General features: G+C 41.3%; 1 long non-coding RNA gene across 1 annotated transcript; it reads right to left on the bottom strand.

Annotated features, from left to right (window-relative positions):
• Positions 1 to 3416: 3416 nt before the first annotated feature.
• Positions 3417 to 9854, bottom strand: LOC133654130 (uncharacterized). Its single transcript, XR_009826834.1, has 3 exons — positions 9826 to 9854; positions 3517 to 3620; positions 3417 to 3432 (listed from the first exon to the last, which is right to left on the bottom strand). It is a non-coding gene; the product is annotated as an uncharacterized LOC133654130 (long non-coding RNA).
• Positions 9855 to 11827: the final 1973 nt, after the last annotated feature.

Here is an 11827-nt window from a genome sequence, read left to right as displayed (position 1 = left end):
ATATCAAACAAACATAACAATAAGGTGATGGATCAACTTTTTCTTTATCAAATAGCCAAAACAACAACAATGACAAGCTTAACTTTGCACACACAGAAGGGACTATTGCCCTTACAATAGATCAGAAATCACAAAAATATTCAAATTTAACAACCATATGGCTACAATAATAGATATTTTCAAAAAAAATTAATCCACATATAAGATGACCATTCCACCTTCAAAACATAACTCTTAGTTGGGACAACAAACGCTCCTATTTTATTTTTCGTGCAAATTCCCGGTTTTTCAGAAATTCCAGGAATTCCGAAATACCCATTCTTAATTCAAACGGTTACTCCGTCAACATTTTTCAACCAATTCCAAAAATGTCATCTAACCCAGTCATATTATTTGGGACAATTGTGCTAGTATCAATATTTTCAAAGATTCACAGTTTTACCGAAATTCCCAAATTTCCAGGAAATTCCCATTCAAATGAATGGACAGATCCATAATTCTACAATGCCCTAAATTCTCAAAATGTTGCGCCATTTTTAAACCCTTTTTACAAGCTTTCAATCATCCACCCCCACTACTTTGACCATATATTGAACACAAAACATGTTTTCCCTTTCCCCAAATTCCCAGTTTTCCCGGGATTTTCTCCCCATTGAAAATGAATAGTTAGTATACAAACCTCTCCATATCCCACATTTCTGAACCGATTCGAACCGTTCCAACATCCGCACATTCCACTCACTCAGGACATTCAAGTCAGCATGTTTCAGTTCCGAATATTTCCTGATTACCCGGAATTACCAGAAATGTCCCCCTATTGACAATGAATGGGCATTATACAATATACTGCATATCCCACATTTCTCATCCGATTTGAACCGTTCCAACATCCACAAACTCCGCTAACCCAGAATATACAAACCAGCATGTTTCCCGGTTACATATACTCCCTGATTACCTGGATTTACCAGGACTTTCTCCCCATTGAAAATAAATGGGCAATATACAAACCTCTCTATAATCCCCACATTTCTCATCCGATTTTAACCGTTCCAACATTCACACACTCCACTCACCCTGGACATTCAAGCCTTTCGGTTCCGCTCACAGGAAATTCACAACCAATTCTTACCGGAATTGCAAATTATAGTTAATAACAATTCTACGTCGTGTGAATTTGTTTACCACGGTCAGGCCTGAAACCAAAAGGCTGCGATAAACGAGGGACAACTGTAATATACTCTAAAAAGTCTGACAAAGACCAAATCGCAAAAAAAAAGGATCGATTTTTGCCGTAAAAAATATAGCAAATCGTATAAATATTTTTCAAACGCTCTTTTTTTCTTTAAACGTTTTTTAAACAAAGACATCACAGACACAGAGTCACCAACGCTAATGCAGGAAAACGGACACATTTGTTCCGTTCATTGTAGACGGCATCTAGAAACGAGGCCAAACTTTTGACAAAACTTTTCATCAAAAACTGAATCATAGGAAAAGTCTGGCATATGAAAACCAAGGTACCACTATAATGTGATCTTTGAAGGAACCTAATTTGATCATGAGAGTAGGTTTTTGATCATGAATCTCAGAGGACCAGTTCCATGTGTTACGAAATGTTAGATAAGATTATGGACTTGACTCGTTTCCTTCCTTCATCAACATGGATGCAACTCAACATCACATTTTCACACTGATACCGCTTGCTTTTTTTTGTCAGACAGCAAACTACCAAAGACTGCACTCCATTTTGGCTGAGTCAATAAACAGTTCCTCAAAATTATCCAGAAAGCCACCTTTGAATTGATCATCATCCCCTTACTCTAGAAATGATTGTGGGCTTCATGGAGCAAAACTTAACATGCTAACTGTGCTCTTTAGTAGGGGTGTCCCGATCCGGAATTGATATTGGATATCAGCCGAAATAGAAGTATTGGATTATATGAGCTTGCATCCAAAATGTCCGATACAAGCAGCCAGTTATTATCTAAATGTCCTCCAATAAGCACATCATTTCTTCTACAAACGTTTGTATTTTAGTCAAGTCATTTACAAAAGGTAAACACGCTAGGCTAAAGGCTAATAGGGGCTCGCAGCTACACAGCAGCTAAGCACTCAATAGCACACAAGCTAGACATACATAATGATTAATGAACATTGCAGTGTAAAACAACACATTTGTCAAATAATCAAAATATCAAATAATCAAATTATCATAGTCACACACATACAAACAGATTCACAATAAATTGTGATTCGTATTCATCCTGATTATAAATCGTTTCATATTGCTTTTTAAAATCAACTTAGAAAAAAAAATTGTTTTAATAGGAATAATTTTTCTTTTAAAAATATATTTTAATCAATTTCCATGCAATCATAAAGAGCTTTTATAAGCTGTAACCTGTTTTGAAGAAGTTTAATCATCATTATTACACCAACATTGCGGGAATTGGTTTGAATCGAGAATCGATTCTGAATCGTATCTTCCCCCAGGAATCGGAATGAATCGTTAGGTGCCCAAAGATTCACTCCCCTCGCTATTAAATGTCCTTAATGAAACAATATTGTGGTCTAAATACAGACAAACATCAAATAATTACAGTTGCATATTACTGACGCATTCAAAGTCTCCAATGCAGAAAAGTGTGTTAGAAAATATCCAGGAACCAAAGTGTCTGCATCATTCTACTTGTTGCGTCGTGAGTTAAAATAAATGAGTCAATTACCACCCCACTTCTACTTAAAGACAGTATAAATCCAATACTTACATTGTTAATAATAAATAGGTTAGTGTTGTTCATAGCTACCATTTTCCTAACGTTCCATACTATAAAATAATAAAATCATATCGGGTTTATATAGGCCCCAATATCGGTGTGGTATCGGGACACCCTCTACTCGCTGGCGTGCCACACACAAAACACAGCACGAGGAAACAACCAATCAGCATGCAGCTTGTGCCTCACAGTTAAAAGAGATACACACTTACCAACATTGATGACGTTGGCTGACAGGAAGTGGCTGGTCGTGCTCTGTAAGGAGTCCATCGCCCTGGTAGCGCTCGGCGACAGGTTTGGCGAGTCCATTGTCATAGCACCCGGCTCCATGTGCGTTGTTTCGTCGAGGTTTCGTAAAACAATGTTGACAGGGATCTTCGTGTGTTTGTTGCTGTCGACCTCACTCCCCAAAAAATAATATTTGAATATTTGATTCCACTGACGAAAAAGCTTACACAACTTTGAGTGAGCTTATAAATGTTGAGCACTCCAAACTAAAGTTGAACTCTGGTAGCGTATTTGTCAAGAAACTGATCTGGAAACTGGCAGGAGAGCTCCAACTCAAAAAACGGAGTTCTGGAAAAACCTCAAAATGGCCGTCTTTGTCTCTCGTCTAATAAAGAAGCTTCATTCCGATGCGCCAGTCACTCACCTGCAGAGGAAGAAGGACTGCATTACCAACCGAGGTGACATTTGTATAGATTATACTTGTCAGAGTAGTTTGAATGCAACATACTTTTTACCACATCACTTGGCAATCACTCCAGCAGCACTGAGAGCGAACTCAGCTAAACTACCTCGGGTAATGTTGAAATTTGCAATGCCAACAAGGCAATTGACCTAAAAAAAACGCTCCAACGTAAGTAAAGTAAGGCTCCGGTTTTCAAAGAAATGTGCTAGCATGATGCTAATAAACATTGGCTTTGATATTGACATGCTACTGATTAGCATTAGCCATTTTACATGGCGATTTCAACACCTCCAAATTAAGTCAAGTCAATAAGAACTACAACGGAGATGCATGTGACAAACAGCTGGTGCATAATAAGTACAATACTTACATCCATCCATCCATCCATTTTCTACCGCTTGTCCCTTTTGGGGTCGCGGGGGGTCGCTGGAGCCTATCTCAGCTGCATTCGGGCGGTAGGCGGGATACACCCTGGACAAGTTGCCACCTCATCGCAGGGCCAACAGAATTTATTAAAAATAATTAAATTATTTACAAAAAGAGTGGAGAAAATCAAAAGACGGCGAATAACTTCTTTCTTGGAGTTAAAGCAGAGAACAAATCAATGGGTAAAGCATTAGGAAATAAGCCTGAAATAGGAGACTGATTGGCAACTGGGCACAGGTGTCTATATATACGTATATATATATGTATATCGTTTATTTTTTTATTTTTTGTCAGGAGTTGCACTAGTAGGTAGGAGTCCAACTTTCACATACTCTTAATATCTAATTATATTAATAATATATGTATTATATTTATATCATATGTACAAATATCAATATTGTGATGATCCGCTGCCCGGATCATGTTTTCTTTATGTTTAGGATTCACTTAGTTCTGTTTTTCAGCACCCGGGTTTGTGTTTTTTGGTTGTCATGGGTGCTGATTTTTTCACCCGCCTCTGATTAGTGGTCGGGACGCTCACCTGCTCCTGGGCACTAATCAGAGAGCTATTTATTCCTGCCTCTCGTCACACTTGGTCTGGCTGTTTTGTGTGCTTCATGCAACATTTATGCTTGGTTATCATTACTCTTGTTTCTATGCCAAACTTTTCCATAGCTTTGCCATAGTTTCCCGTGCTATCGGCACACTTTACTGTTTGCTTGCATTTTTGCCTGATTTATGAGTATAAATAATTTTTCATACCTACACACTGTTTCCGGAGGTCCGTCTGCATCTTGGGGAAACAATCGGCGCATTACCATGCGACCCAAGCGTAACATATATATTTATATTCATACAAAACCCAAAACCAGTAAAGTTGGCACGTTGTGTAAATCGTAAATACAAACAGAATACAATCATTTGCAAATCCTTTTCAACTTATATTCAATTGAATACACTGCAAAGACAAGATATTTAATGTTTGAACTGAGAACATTTTTGCAAATAATCATTAACTTAGAATTTAATGGCAGCAACACATTGCAAAAAAGTGGGCACAGGGGCATTTTTAACCAGTGTTACATCGCTTTTTCTTTTAACAACACTCAGTAAACGTTTAGGAACTGAGGAGAGCAATTTTTGAAGCTTTTCAATTGGAATTGTTTCCCATTCTTGCTTGATGTACAGCTTAAGTTGTTCAACGGGGTCTCCGTTGTGTCACAACGTGGACTTTGGCGGAGCAAATTACTGGACGGATTGCTTTCCCGAGATGCAAGACAACTTGACTGGACATGGCTTGAAGGTAAATACATCTTTAATTTTACTATACAAAAAAGAACAAACAAAAAGCGCGCACAAGGCGGAGGTACAAACTTAGCGTATAAACATAAACTAGCACAAAGGCAGAACTCTGGACATAAAACCAAGAAAACACTTGCTGTGACATGAAAAACGCGCATGGAACAATGGCTTGGAATGAAAGCATGAGTAACAAAGGTAGCATGGGAATCAGAGGTAATCATGGCATGAAGTGAGCAGAGGTAATGTCGCCAGGCTGACTTCCTGGCAACTATCGGCTTAAATGGGGCGGTATGGCGTAGTGGGTAGAGCGGCCGTGCCAGAAACCTGAGGGTTGCAGGTTCGCTTCCCGCCTCTTGACATCCAAATCGCTGCCGTTGTGTCCTTGGGCAGGACACTTAACCCTTGCCCCCGGTGCCGCTCACACTGGTGAATGAATGATGAATGAATGATAGGTGGTGGTCGGAGGGGCCGTAGGCGCAAACTGGCAGCCTCGCTGCCGTCAGTCTACCCCAGGGCAGCTGTGGCTACAAATGTAGCTTACCACCACCAGGTGTGAATGAATGATGGGTTCCCACTTCTCTGTGAGCGCTTTGAGTATCTAATAATAGAAAAGCGCGATATAAAATCTAATCCATTATTATTATTATTATTAAATAATAGTGACATGATTAATGACAGGTGCGTGAGTCCAAACGTGAAACAGGTGAAACTAATGGGTTTCTATGGTGACAAAAACAATGGAGCGTAAACAGAAAAAAAGAGTCCAAAAAACAACAGGACATAACTAAACAAAACATGATCACAAAGACATGACAGAGTTCCCCCCTTAAGGAGAGATACCAGATGTCCAACAAAAAAAACAATGATCAAGAGTCATGGGAGGGCGGGAGGGGGACATGGCGGTGGGTCGCCAGACCAAGTGTCCACGAATCCACCGGGGCAGAATCAGGTGGCGGCGACGCGTAGACCGCTGCTGAACCTGACGAGGTGGGCGACCCGGGAACGGCCACATTCGTGGCCGACGAGGAGGTCGGCGTACTTGGCGTGGCGGACGCCCAGAGAATGGCCACATCCGTGGCCAACGAGGAGGTGGACGCACTTGGCGTGGCGGACGCCTAGGGAATGGCCACATCCGTGGCCGACAAGGAGGTGGGCGCGTCGTCGTCGTGGCAGGCGTGGATGCGCGTGTCCTCGTCGTGGCAGGCAGCGAAGCTTGGCGTGGTGCGGCAGGCGGCGAAGCTTGTCGTGGGTCCTGGCTTGAGTCCTGGCTGCTTGGGTCTTGCCTTGGTGCTTGGCTTGGTGCTGTGCTTGGCGGCCTGGAGCTGCTACGGGCGGCACTTGGCGGCGTGCAGCTGCTACAGGCGGCACTTGGCGGCGTGGAGCTGCTACTGGAGCCTGTCGTGGTGCAGGTACTGGAATCTGCCGTGGAGCTTGGCGTGGTGTGGCTTGGCGTGGTGCAGGTACTAGAACCTGCCGTGGAGCTTGGCGTGGTGCAGGTACTGGAACCCGCCGTGGTGCAGGAACTGGTGCTAGCCGTGGTGCAGTTACTGGTGCTAGCCATGGTGCTAGTCGTGGTGCTAGCCTTGGAGCAGGTGCTAGCCTTGGTGCAGCTACTGGTGCTAGCCGTGGTGCTAGCCGTGGTGCTAGCCTTGGAGCGGAAAGACTGGTGGTGGTGGCCGGGCTTGAGGTTGCAGCTTGGCATGACGAAGCTGACCCACCCCACCAGCACAGCTCCCTATACTAGCCCGCCCCCCCACCTCCCCCCCCTCAAAGAGTGGATACCAGACGCGCTCCCCACGGTCTGGAACCGTTTTTAGGGGTGGAGTGAGGTCAGGAGGGGGGCAGAATCCTCCTCTCTAAATTGTCCAAATTGGCTTCTTTCCTACCCACCTGGGTCTTTGTGGGTGAAGAAAAAAGAAAAATGTTGTGACATGGGCGTGGCTTGAGTCTTGGGGGGCGGAGCATGAAATCTGGGTGACTGTGATTGACTAGACCTGATGTTCAAAAATATGTCCTGATAATGTTGGATCTTGGTCATAGAGTCTCTTGGGGCCGGGTGATTGAAAGAAAAAGCATTGAAAAAAAAAAAATCCTGGTCTGTGACGTCATCAGGGCGAAGTCGGGCTGTCAGCTGCTTACTTCCGCCCGGAGGGGGAGGAGCTTGTGGGAGCGACGTGTCCTGTCCGCTCGCGGAGGCCTTCCCTGGTGACCTTCGTCCTTGGCGGCGTTTCCGGCACTGGAGCGACGCGCTGATCGGCACCAGCTCGCCCCCAGGCCCCTACATCAGATCTCTGCACTCCACGGGGGAATAGTGCAGCGTCTCGGCCTCCATGGCGCGCAGCACCTCCCAAGAAGCCTCATCCAACTCGTCCATTGTAAGGTTGCTTGCGGGAAAGCGATTAGCTGGCGACATTCTGTCACGACGTGGACTTTGGCGGCGCAAATTACTGCGTGGATTGCTTTCCCGAGATGCGAGACAACTTGACTGGACATGGCTTGAAGGTAAACACATCTTTAATTTTACAATAATAAAAGAGTCCAAAAACCAACAGGACATAACTAAACAAAACATGATCACAAAGACATGACACGTTGTCATATTTTACGTTTCATAATGCGCCACACATTTTCAATGGTAGACAGGTCTGGACTACAGGCAGGCCAGATGAGTACCCGCACCCTTTTACTACAAAGCCACGCTGTTGTAACTGACACGTGTAGAATGTGGTTTGGCAATGTCTTGCTGAAATAAGCAGGGGCGTCCATTAAAAAGACGTTGCTTGGATGGCAACATATCTTGCTCCAAAACCTGTATGTACCTTTCAGCATTAGTGGTGCCTTCACAGATGTGTAAGTTACCTTAGTGCCTTAGGCACTAATAGACCCCCATACCATCACAGATGCTGGCTTTTGAACTTTGCCCTGTAACAGATGGTTCTTTTCCTCTTTGGTCCGGAGGACACGACGGCCACAGTTTCCAAAAACAATTTGAAATGTGGACTCGTCAGACCACAGAACAGTTTTCCACTTTGCATCAGTCCATCTTAGCTGAGCTCGGGACCAGCGAAGCCGGCGGCGTTTCTGGGTGATGTTGATAAATGGCTTTCGCTTTGCATAACTTGTACTTACAGATGTAGCGACAAACTGTACTTACTAAGAGTGTTTTCCTGAAGTGTTCCTGAGCCCATGTGGTGATATCCTTTACACACTGATGTCTATTTTTGATGCAGTACGCCCTGAGGGATCGAAGGTCACAGGCATTCAATGTTGGTTTTCGGCCTTTCAGTGATTTCTCCAGATTCTCTGAACCTTTTGATGATATTACGGACCGTAGATTGTGAAATCTCTAAATTCCTTGCAATAGCTCGTTGAGAAATATTGTTTTTAAACTGTTCGACAATATGCTCACGCATTTGTTCACAAAGTGGTGACCCTTCCCCTATCCTTGTTTGTGAATGACTGAGCATTTCATGGAAGCTGCTTTTATACCCAATCAACACCCATCTGTTCCCAATTAGCCTGTTCACCTGTGGGATGTTCCAAATAAGTGTTTGATGAGCATTCCTCAACTGTTTTGCCACTTGTGCCAGCTTTTTTGAAACATGTTGCAGGCATGAAATTGTTCATGAGCTAATATATGCAAAAAATAACAAAGTTTATCAGTTCGAACGTTAAGTATCTTGTCTTTGCAGTCTATTCAATTGAATATAGGTTGAAAGGGATTTGATCTGTGTTGGCCCTGTGATGAGGTGGCAACTTGTCCAGGGTGTACTCCACCTTCCGCCCGAATGCAGCAGAGATAGGCTCCAGCACCCTCCGCGACCCCGAACAGGAAAAAGCAGTAGAAGATGGATGGATGGATGTATTCTGTTTTTATTTATGATTTACACAACGTGCCAACTTCACTGATTTTGGATTTTGTACACATGTATATATATTTTTATTCATATATATATAATATATATATAAAATAAATGTCCTAATTTATTGTAGTTTTTTTTATAATTTGTATATACTGTACAATCATGCATTTTTTTCTTACTCATTTGTGTATTATTTTCTATATTGTTAAAAGTCTACACCATTTTTCAGATGAGAGAAATTCTAAACTAGTGATGTTCCTGCCAAAGCATGGATATATGGTACCGAGTTTTTTGGAATGTTTACAAAAATGCAACAACATATTTATTATAGCCAATATTTGTGTGAATTAAAGTATTCTGCTCTACATTTTACAGTATAACTGATACTAATAAATGTTTCTTTGATTTAAAAAAACAAAACAGTAGACTAAAGAACTATAAAAACAAGTCAGTCTTTTGAATGGCTCTTTGAAAAGAATCGATCCTCAAAGAGCCATAAATCTCATCACTAGCATTATTTTCAAACCCCAAAGAGTTACCGCTTCTTTCCCTTTGTATTCTGCCAAATGGAACCCAAAAGTACCAAAAGACAGAACTCCTAGCACTGAAACATCCATGGTCCTCTCCGCCGCGTGCCTCTGTCTATGAAACATTAAATAGTCAGAATAAACACAATCTGTAAAGTAAAGGAAGAACTAGTCGAGTTTAAAAAGCGAAACAAGTTGAATAAGCTAAAGCACGACAACTTTGTTACTTACCGTACCATGATAGTCCTAAATTACGCTTTAAAGCTTGCAGTGTGTGTGATCATCCGGCACCATGCAGACCATGTCCACACAATGAATGTGTGTGTGTGTGTGTGTGTGTGTGTGTGTGTGTGTGTGTGTGTGTGTGTGTGTGTGTGTGTGTGTGTGTGTGTGTGTGTGTGTGTGTGTGTGTGTGTGTGTGTGTGTGTGTGTGTGTGTGTGTGTGTGTGTGTGTGTGTGTGTGTTGGTTTGTGTGTGTGTGTGTGTGAGAGGTGGGGTTTGGGCAGACTGGAGAACATGTAGAGAACTGTTCACAAGAGTTTGGTCGACAGATCGCTTCAGCTGCAGGCCAGGACATGCCCTTGTTACCATCCAACACAAACCTTTGACTCTCCACCGGAAAATTGTGTTTTTGCGTGTGCGTCCGCAGTGCAAACTTGTATTGTGACATAGACGTTGTTTTTCGGGGATTGATAAAACTCCCAGGGACCGAAAAGGGTCTCAGTCATTAAAGTGTTTAAAACAAGTCAGATATATTTATATTGTTCTTCTTTCAACGCTAAAATATCTGTAGATTAACTTCAGACCTATCCATTGACATAGAGTTTTTGAATGATTTATGTTCTTTTTGTCAAAGGAAACCCGTTTTTTTTTTTTAAAGAAAAATCACAAAATATGCAATATTTTAACAAAAAAATATGTATGAATATTTGATGTGAAGTAATTTGAGAATGCATTTCAGAACAGCATTGCTTTTGATTCATTATTCTTTTGGAACAATGACTGTTTAAAATAAATCAGATTAAAGGTATCAGGATCAAAAAGGTTAAAAATAAGTCATATATCAATATGTATTGTTTTTTATTTCAACAATTATATCTCTAGATAAACTTCAGATCTATTCGTTAATTAATTAATTAATACGTTTTTTTAAAAAATTTTACTATGATATTTTAAAGTTTCAAAAAATGTCTATATGGCAGTTTTGTGTTATTAGTGTCAATATTGCAACCTTTTCTCGTTATATTACACCTGTTCGTTCTATTATTCAATGTTTTTTTGAAAAATTAGCTGCGGGCCGCAAATGGCCGCACTTTCGACACCCGTTTTATGACATTCCATACGCTAACAGTCGTCTACATCTCGGCCCCTTCGGACAAATATTTTCAACAAACAATTCAAAAACATTATTTTTGTCTTTTTAAAGTATACTGTCTATTTAGACACTGTGAATTTCGCTATTCATCAAGTAAATACAGGCTACTATCTTCGATAGCAATACTTTAGGGATGTAACGTTATCAAATTTTCATATCGTGGTTATTGTGACCAAAATAACCACGTTTATCATTATTATTGAATGTGCTCAAAAGGTACCAAAATGTTTTGAACAGGTTATACAATTATTTTTTAAATATATAAAAAGACACAATATATTTGTATTATTGTATTGTGTATATAATAATATCGTATATATACAATTTCAATTTTAATTTCAGGCAAACTGATGCACTTTAAGTATTTTCTGTTACAATGTTCAAAAAGTTTTTCTTTGTTAAGTTGATCTATATCTCTTAATTTTTGGATTTTTTTTGTTTCCTTTAATGGTAATAAGGATACAACCTCATGCAGAGGTGTACAAATGATACTAGGGGTCGGCAACCTTTACCACTCAAAGAGCCATTTTGGCAAGTTTCACAAATTAAAGAAAATAATGGGAGCCACAAAAAAAATTTTCAAATGAAAAACACCGCATACAAAGCTTAAATTGCTTTGTGCTATGTTAACCAGGGGTCTCTGACACACGCACCGGCACGCACCTTAATATGGAAATTTGATGTTAGTGCGGCCCGCGAGTTTTGAATGAATGGCGCTTGATAGCGTCATACTTGCCAACCCTCTCATTATTTCTGGGAGACTCCCGAATATCAGGGCGTGATGGCACTGCTTTTGGCGCCCTCTACAGCCTGCCCAAACAGTGTACCTGCTCGACCACATGTAGAATGCAGCTTCAGCTTGC

Source organism: Entelurus aequoreus, linkage group LG07, assembly GCF_033978785.1.
Source record: "Entelurus aequoreus isolate RoL-2023_Sb linkage group LG07, RoL_Eaeq_v1.1, whole genome shotgun sequence".
Classification (NCBI taxonomy): Eukaryota; Metazoa; Chordata; class Actinopteri; order Syngnathiformes; family Syngnathidae; genus Entelurus; species Entelurus aequoreus.
Note: the sequence above shows the minus strand (reverse complement) of the source record. Positions and strands in the feature narration are given on the sequence as shown.